The sequence below is a fragment of the Mustelus asterias genome, chromosome 14, assembly GCF_964213995.1.
Source record: "Mustelus asterias chromosome 14, sMusAst1.hap1.1, whole genome shotgun sequence".
NCBI lineage: Eukaryota > Metazoa > Chordata > Chondrichthyes > Carcharhiniformes > Triakidae > Mustelus > Mustelus asterias.
The window spans coordinates 96,022,960-96,030,790 of NC_135814.1; positions in this window are offsets into that span (position 1 = coordinate 96,022,960).

The following is a 7,831-nucleotide window of genomic DNA, read 5'->3' on the forward strand; positions in this document are numbered from 1 at the left end:
TTCTTGCTCTCGAGGGAGAGCAGCGAAGGTTTACCAGGCTGATTCCAGGGATGGCGGGACTGAGGTATGAGGAGAGATTGACTAGGTTAGAATTGTTTTTGCTGGAGTTCAGACGAATGAGGGGGGATCTCATAGAGACTTATAAAATTCTAACAGGACTAGACAGGGTAGATGCAGGGAGGATGTTCCCGATGGTGGGGGAGTCCAGAATCAGGGGTCACAGTCTGAGGATTCGGGGTGGACCATTTATGACGGAAGTGAGGAAACATTTCTTCACCCAAAGAGTGGTGAGCCTGTGGAATTCATTACCACAGGAAGTAGTTGATGCCGAAACATTGAATGTATTCAAGAGGCGGCTGGATATAGCACTTGGGGCAAATGGGATCAAAGGTTATGGGGAGAAAGCAGGATTAGGCTATTGAGTTGGACGATCAGCCATGATCGTGATGAATGGCGGAGCAGGCTCGAAGGGCCGAATGGCCTCCTCCTGCTCCTATCTTCCAGGTTTCTATGAACGTGGGTATTCCTTTTTGCTGCCAACCAAATTAACCAAACTCAGGGACAAAGCAAGATGGGCAGCCCCCAAAAAGAAGGGAACCGCCCGAAAAAAAACCCAAAATGTAAAGGAAACTTAAAACATTCAACTAAAATGTGATTAAAGTGATCGATAATACACCCCAGTCCCCTGCGGTGCCCAACGAGCATGGAAGGCCCCGATGGTGACCTGGGACACCGCATGCTCCCTGTCCAGGGACACCCGACCACGTATGTAGCCGCGGTAGAGGGGCAGACAGTCGGAGCGGTTGCACTCCTCAGTCGCCCGCTGTCTAGACCTTGGCTAGGCCCAGGAACAGGTTCACGAGGAGGTCCTCCACCTTCCCCCTTCCGCACCGGGTGCCTGTAAATCCGGAGCGTGGGACTCAAGCGCAAACAAGACATCAATAAAGGGTTTTTCAGATAACTGACCAGGGAGTGCAGCCTATTGACAGGGCACACAGACATGGTCCATGGAGCAAGTATCTGGGAGGCCTGTGAAGAGGTGCAGTTTACGGACTGCTGCAAGCACTGGTCTCTAACCCAGGTCCCCAATGTAGTGGGGGAGGATCCCTGCATACAGGGAAATGAATGTAGGCAGAGGCAATGCATTACCGATCCCCTATTGAAAAGCAACAACTTGTCCTTATAGGGCAGGATTTCACCGCCCTGCTCATCCCAAAACCGTAAATTCTCACCTGAGGTCAATGGATCTCCCGCTCCTCGCCCGCTCAGATTCTCGGGGGGGCGGGGGGCGGGGGGAACAGGACGGTAACATTCCAGCCATAGTGTCTCTTCACATCGTGAAACATCCACAGTGGCACTTGGCAGGAGTGTTATCAATTCCAATGATAACATTGAACCACAGCAAGAGTGACCAGGGCAGATTGCTCAAAGCTTGTTCAAAGAGGTGGGTTGGAAGTGGAATCGACGGTGGGAATTCCAGACCTTAGGGGCTAAGGTAGCTGAAGGTCCAAGGTGGTGTGATTAAAAACTAGGGATGGTGGAAGAGTGCAGAGGTGAAGCAGAAATTTGCAATACAGAAGGAGGCTGTTCGGCCCATTATTGCCTGTGCTGGCTCTTTCGAAGAACAAAGAACAAAGAAAATTACAGCACAGGAACAGGCCCTTCGGCCCTCCAAGCCTGAACCGACCATTTGGCCCGACTCAACTGAAACCCCCTACCCTTCCGGGGACCGTATCCCTCCATTCCCATCCTATTCGTGCATTTGTCAAGACGCCCCTTAAAAGTCACTATTGTATCTGCTTCCACTACCCCGGCAGTGAGTTCCAGGCACCCACCACCCTCTGTGTAAAAAATCTGCCTCGTACCTCTCCTTTAAACCTTGCCCCTCGCACCTTAAACCTATGCCCCCTAGTAATTGATTCTTTCATCCTGGGGAAAAGTTTCTGACTATCCACTCTGTCCATGCCTCTCATAATCTTGTAGACTTCTATCAGGTCTCCCCTCAACCTCCGTCGTTCCAGTGAGAACAAACCAAGTTTCTCCATCCTCTCCTCATAGCTAATGCCCTCCATACCAGGCAACATCCTGGTAAATCTTTTCTGTACCCTCTCCAAAGCCCCCACATCCTTCTGGTAGTGCGACGACCAGAATTGAACACTATATTCCAAGTGCGGCCTAACTAAGGTTCTATAAAGCTGCAACATGACTTGCCAATTTTTAAACTCAATGCCCCGGCTGATGAAGGCAAGCATGCCGTATGCCTTCTTGACTACCTTCTCCACCTGCATTGCCACTTTCAGTGACCTGTGTACCTGTACACCCAGATCCCTTTGCCTATCAATACTCTTCAGGGTTCTGCCATTTACTGCATATTTCCTATTTGTATTAGACCTTCCAAAATGCATTACCTCACATTTGTCTGGATTAAACTCTATCTGCCATCTCTCTGCCCAAGTCTCCAACTGATCTATATCCTGCTGTATCCTCTGATGGTCCTCATTGCTATCCACAAATCCACCAACCTTTGTGTCGTCCGCAAACTTACTAATCAATCCAGATACATTTTCCTCCAAATCATTTATATATATTACAAATAGCAAAGATCCCAGCACTGATCCCTGAGGAACGCCATTTGTCACAGCCCTCGATTCAGAAACGCACCCTTCCACTGCTACCCTCTGTCTTCTTTGACCGAGCCAGTTCTGTATCCATCTTGCCAGCTCACCTCTGATCCCATGCGACTTCACCTTCTGCACCAGTCTGCCATGAGGGATCTTGTCAAAGGCCTTACTGAAGTCCATGTAGACAACATCCACTGCCCTACTCTCATCAACCATCTTCGTCACTTCCTCGAAAAACTTGATCAAGTTAGTGAGACACAACCTCCCCTTCACAAAACCATGTCGCCTCTCGCTAATATGTCCACTTATTTCCAAGTGGGAATAAATCCTGTCTCGAAGAATCCTCTCCAATAGGTTGGCACGGTAGCACAGTGGTTAGCACTGCTGCTTCACAGCTCCAGGGTCCCGGGTTCGATTCCCGGCTCGGGTCACTGTCTGTGTGGAGTTTGCACATTCTCCTCATGTCTGCGTGGGTTTTCTCCGGGTGCTCCGGTTTCCTCCCACAGTCCAAAGATGTGCGGGTTAGGTTGATTGGCCAGGTTACAAAAAAAAATTGCCCCTTAGAGTCCTGAGATGCGTAGGTTAGAGGGATTAGTGGGTAAATATGTGGGGGTAGGGCCTGGGTGGGATTGTGGTCGATGAAGACTCAATGGGCCGAATGGCCTCCTTCTGCACTGTAGGGTTTCTATGATTTCTATGAATAATTTCCCTACCACTGATGTAAGGCTCAGCGGCCTGTAATTACCTGGATTATTCTTGCTGGATTATTCAAGGAACAGTTCCCTGCTTTTAGACCCCTGTCATCAAGTATCTATCTGATTCATTTTAAAAATAAATTCTGAAGTCACCTTCTCAGGTAGAGAATTTCAAATCCCAACCATCCTGGTGGACTGTAAGGTGCTCATTTCCCCTTCGCCAATGGTTTTAAATGTGTAACTTGTAGTTGTTGACACACCCACTGCCGGGGGGGCGGGGAGCGGGGGGGCAGTACTTCATTTACACTCAGAACCTCTCATCATCTTGAAGGTCTCTACGGAGTCACTTCTTAACTGCCTCATGACCGCACTCCTCCTTCCACGAAATCCCCCATTCCTGGTAAACCCCGTCTCCATCCTTTCTAGGGCCTTAACATCTATCCAGAATAGACCACAATATCCCAGCTGCGGCCTAACCAAGGATTTACAAAGTTCTAAATTAAAGTTTATTTATTAGTGTCACAAGTAAAGCTTACATTAACACTGCAATGAAGTTACTGTGAAAATCCCCCAGTCGCTACACTCCGGTGCCAGTTCGGGTACACTGAGGGAGAATTTAGCAAACCAATGCACCCTAACCAGCACGTCTTTCGGACTGTGGGAGGAAACTGGAGCATCCGGAGGAAACCCACGCAGACACAGGGAGACCGTACAGACTCCGCACAGTGACCCAAGCTGGGAATCGAACCCGGGTCGAACTGTGAGGTAGCAGTGCTAACCATTGTGCCACCATGCTGCCCTCGCATGAGCTTTTTGCTTTGATACCTTATTTCTCTACTTTTGGACTTAAGTAAGCCTGCTTGCTGTTTCAACCACTCTACCGACTTTCCCCGCCACCTTTTAGGACTTGTACACAGATGTCTGATCATCTGCTCCTTTCAAAATCATACCATTTAGGGTGGCACGGTGGCACAGTGGTCAGCACTGCTGCGTCACAGTGCCAGGGATCCAGGTTCAATTCCCGGTCTTGGATCAATGTCTGTGTGGAGTTTGCATGTTCTCCCCGTGTCTGCATGGGTTTCCTCCGGGTTTCCTCCCACAGAGTGAAAGACGTGCTGGTTAGGGTGCATTGGCCGTGCTAAATTCTCCCTCAGTGTACCCGAACAGGTGCTGGAGTGTGGCGACCAGGGGATTTTCGCAGTAACTTCATTGCAGTGTTAATGTAAGCCAACTTGTGACACTAATAAATAAACTTAAGATGTGCAGGTTAGGTGGATTGGCCATGATAAATTGCCCCTTAGTGTCTGGAGGATTAGCAGGGGTTATGGGGATAGGGCCTGGGTGGGATTGTTGTTGGTGCAGACTCGATGGGTTGAATGGCCTCCTTCTGCACTGTAGTGATTCTATGATTCTATAGCCTTTCCACAATGGTCCTCCCAAGTTGCATTACTTCACATTTCTCTGCATTGAGTTTGTTACATCTTCAATGCTTCTGTCCATTTCGCAATCTTCTCTAATCTAATCCTCATTGTAATATACTATGGATGGGGTTTTCCAGTCATCACACAATAGGAAGGATGTGATTGTACTAGAGAGGGTGCAGAGGAGATTCACCAGGATGTTGCCTGGGCTGGAGCGTTTCAGCTATGAAGAGAGGCTGGTTAGACTGGGGTTCTTTTCCTCAGAGCAGAGAAGGCTGAGGGGAGCCCTGACTGAGGTGTACAAAATTATGGGGGACACAGATAGGGTAGATAGGAACTTTTTCCCTTAATAGAGAGGTCAATAACCAGGGGGGGCATGGATTTGAGGTAAGGGGCAGGAGATTTAGAGGGGATTTGAGGAAAATCTTTTTCACCGAGGAGGCGATGGCCAAGTGGTATTATCGGGCGACTATTAATCCAGAAACTCAGCTAATGTTCTGGGGACCCGGGTTCGAATCCCACCACGGCAGATAGTAGAATTTGAATTCAATAAAATGTATCCGGAATTAAGAATCCGCTGATGACCATGAAACCATTGTCAATTGTTGGAAAAACCCATCTGGTTCATTAATGTCCTTTAGGGAAGGAAATCTGCCGACCTTACCCTGTCTGGCCTACATGTGACTCCAGAGCCACAGCAATGTGGTTGACTCTCAACTGCCCTCGGGCAACTAGGGATGGGCAATAAATGCTGGCCCAGCCAGCGACACCCTTGTCCCACAAATGAATTTTTAAAAACCCAGAGGGTAGTGGGTTCTAACCCTTCCCATCAGCGCGATCTTCTGGTTCTGCCAAGGGGGACCCACTCATGGCGGGTTCCCCAGTGCCAGGACGGGCAAAATACAGCATAGACGGCAGAACCAGAAGATCCCGCTGGCAACCAAAGGCTGGGATAGATGCCAGGCTGGGGAGGGGGTGGAAAATCCCAGTTTAGATCACCCAAAAATTTCATAGTGCTGCTCCCGACACCCGGATTGAGGTCACTTAGAACAATTGTCAGAAGTTGTTAATCCAAAACTGATCCTGGGGAATAGCCAGAGCAAGCCAGCTTCCAGATGAAGAAAAAGTCCATCCGCCAACCCCGTGGAGATCTCGGAGGCTTGTAAGGCTGCCGGAAGTTTCCAAGAGGAAGGGGAATGAGGCCTTGGAGAGAGTTGAAAACACAGATGAGAAATTAGAAATGAACTTGAAACAAGTGTGGGTCAGCAAGCACAGGGCTGAATGGTTACAAGGGGGACTTGATAGGAGTCAGGGTGCAGGCGGCATGGAGCTTTGGATAAGCTCAGGTTTATGTCGAGTGGAAGGTGGGAGGACACTAGAATTGTCAAATAAGTAATGCATTTTTTCAAACTCCTTCAGGGAATGTTTGATTATTGCCCATTTCTAACTGCACTTGAACTGAAGTTTAAAGTTTATTTATTAATGCTGCAAGTAGGTTTACATTAACACTGCAATGACCCACTAGGAAGCTTTTATCAAAACAAACATTATTTAAGAACACAGTTGAATATAACCTAAAGAATTAGCATTACTTTTAGAAATCATAGAAACCCTACAGTACAGAAAGAGGCCATTCGGCCCATCGAGTCTGCACCGACCACAAACCCACCCAGGCCCTACCCCCATATCCCTACATATTTACCCACTAATCCCTCTAACTTACGCATCTCAGGACACTAAGGGCAATTTTTAGCATGGCCAATCAACCTAACCCACACATCTTTTGGACTGTGGGAGGAAACCGGAGCACCCGGAGGAAACCCACGCAGACACGAGGAGAATGTGCAAACTCCACACAGATGGTGACCCGAGCCGGGAATCGAACCCAGGTCCCTGGAGCTGTGAAGCAGCAGTGCTAACCACTGTGCTACCGTGCCACCCGTAATTTTACCAATTAAAATACTTAAACATGACGAAGCATAATTCTTAACAGCTAGCTATCTCTATTGTTCCAATTTAGCAGAGTCCCCATAGACATAAATCCCTTCTTCAGAACCAGTTAGCACCAACAGCAGATATGCTTATATGGATGCTAGATTTCCAGCCTTTTAACACCTCTGGACTGCGATCCAGACAGACACCAGTCTTCTGACTCTCATACAGCAGACTCTCAGAGAAAGATAGATCCTCAAACAGCAGAGCCTTAGAAAAATAAATCTAGTCTCTGGCAGATCCCAGTTTCCAGACTTCAGAGAGAGAGAAAGGGCCACCTCTCTCTACAGTTTCTAAGCAGTAACTAAGCTTGAGTTCTCCGTGTAAGCCAAGCTCCATCCAGTCACCTGACATTACTGTCAATCAACCCAATCAAGTCCTACTCTGCAAAATCCCAGGGGAACACTAAGAACAACAGAGCAATGTTAGTTCCAATTAAAACAAACATTTTAGCAATTAAGAGCAATTACGCTGCTGCGGTAACGCTACAGGATGTTGGTTATAGTCAAAATGGCACCGTTAGAACAGATTGTTAAAACAGAAACTTGACTAAAGTACATTTCTTGAAGGGATAGTATCATCACACCACGGACAATGATTCTTCCAGATAACATTCAGATATGTGGTGTGGATGATGAGAATATGGGGCGGCACAGTGGCACAGTGGTAGCACTGCTGTCTCACAGCTCCAGGAATATGGGTTCGATTCCCGGCTTGGGTCACTGTCTGCGTGGAGTTTGCACATTCTCCTCGTGTCTGCATGGGTTTCCTCCGGGTACCTCCCAGAGTCCAAAGATGTGTGGGTTAGGTTAATTGGCCATGCTATATTGCCCCTTAATGCCCTGGGATGCGTAGGATTAGAGGGATTAGCAGAGTAAATATGCCGGGATAGGGCCTGGGTGGGATTGTTGTCGGTGCAGACTCGATGGGCCGAATGGCCTCTTTCTGCACTGTAGAGTTTCTATGACTTGCCTTCTATCTACAGTGAAGCATTGGAAGACAGGGTCATGAAGATAATGGATCATAGACCTAATACATGGCATGTTATTTTGAGCAGAGGGAAGAGGATCATATAAACATACCCATTAAGAACAGGAATAGG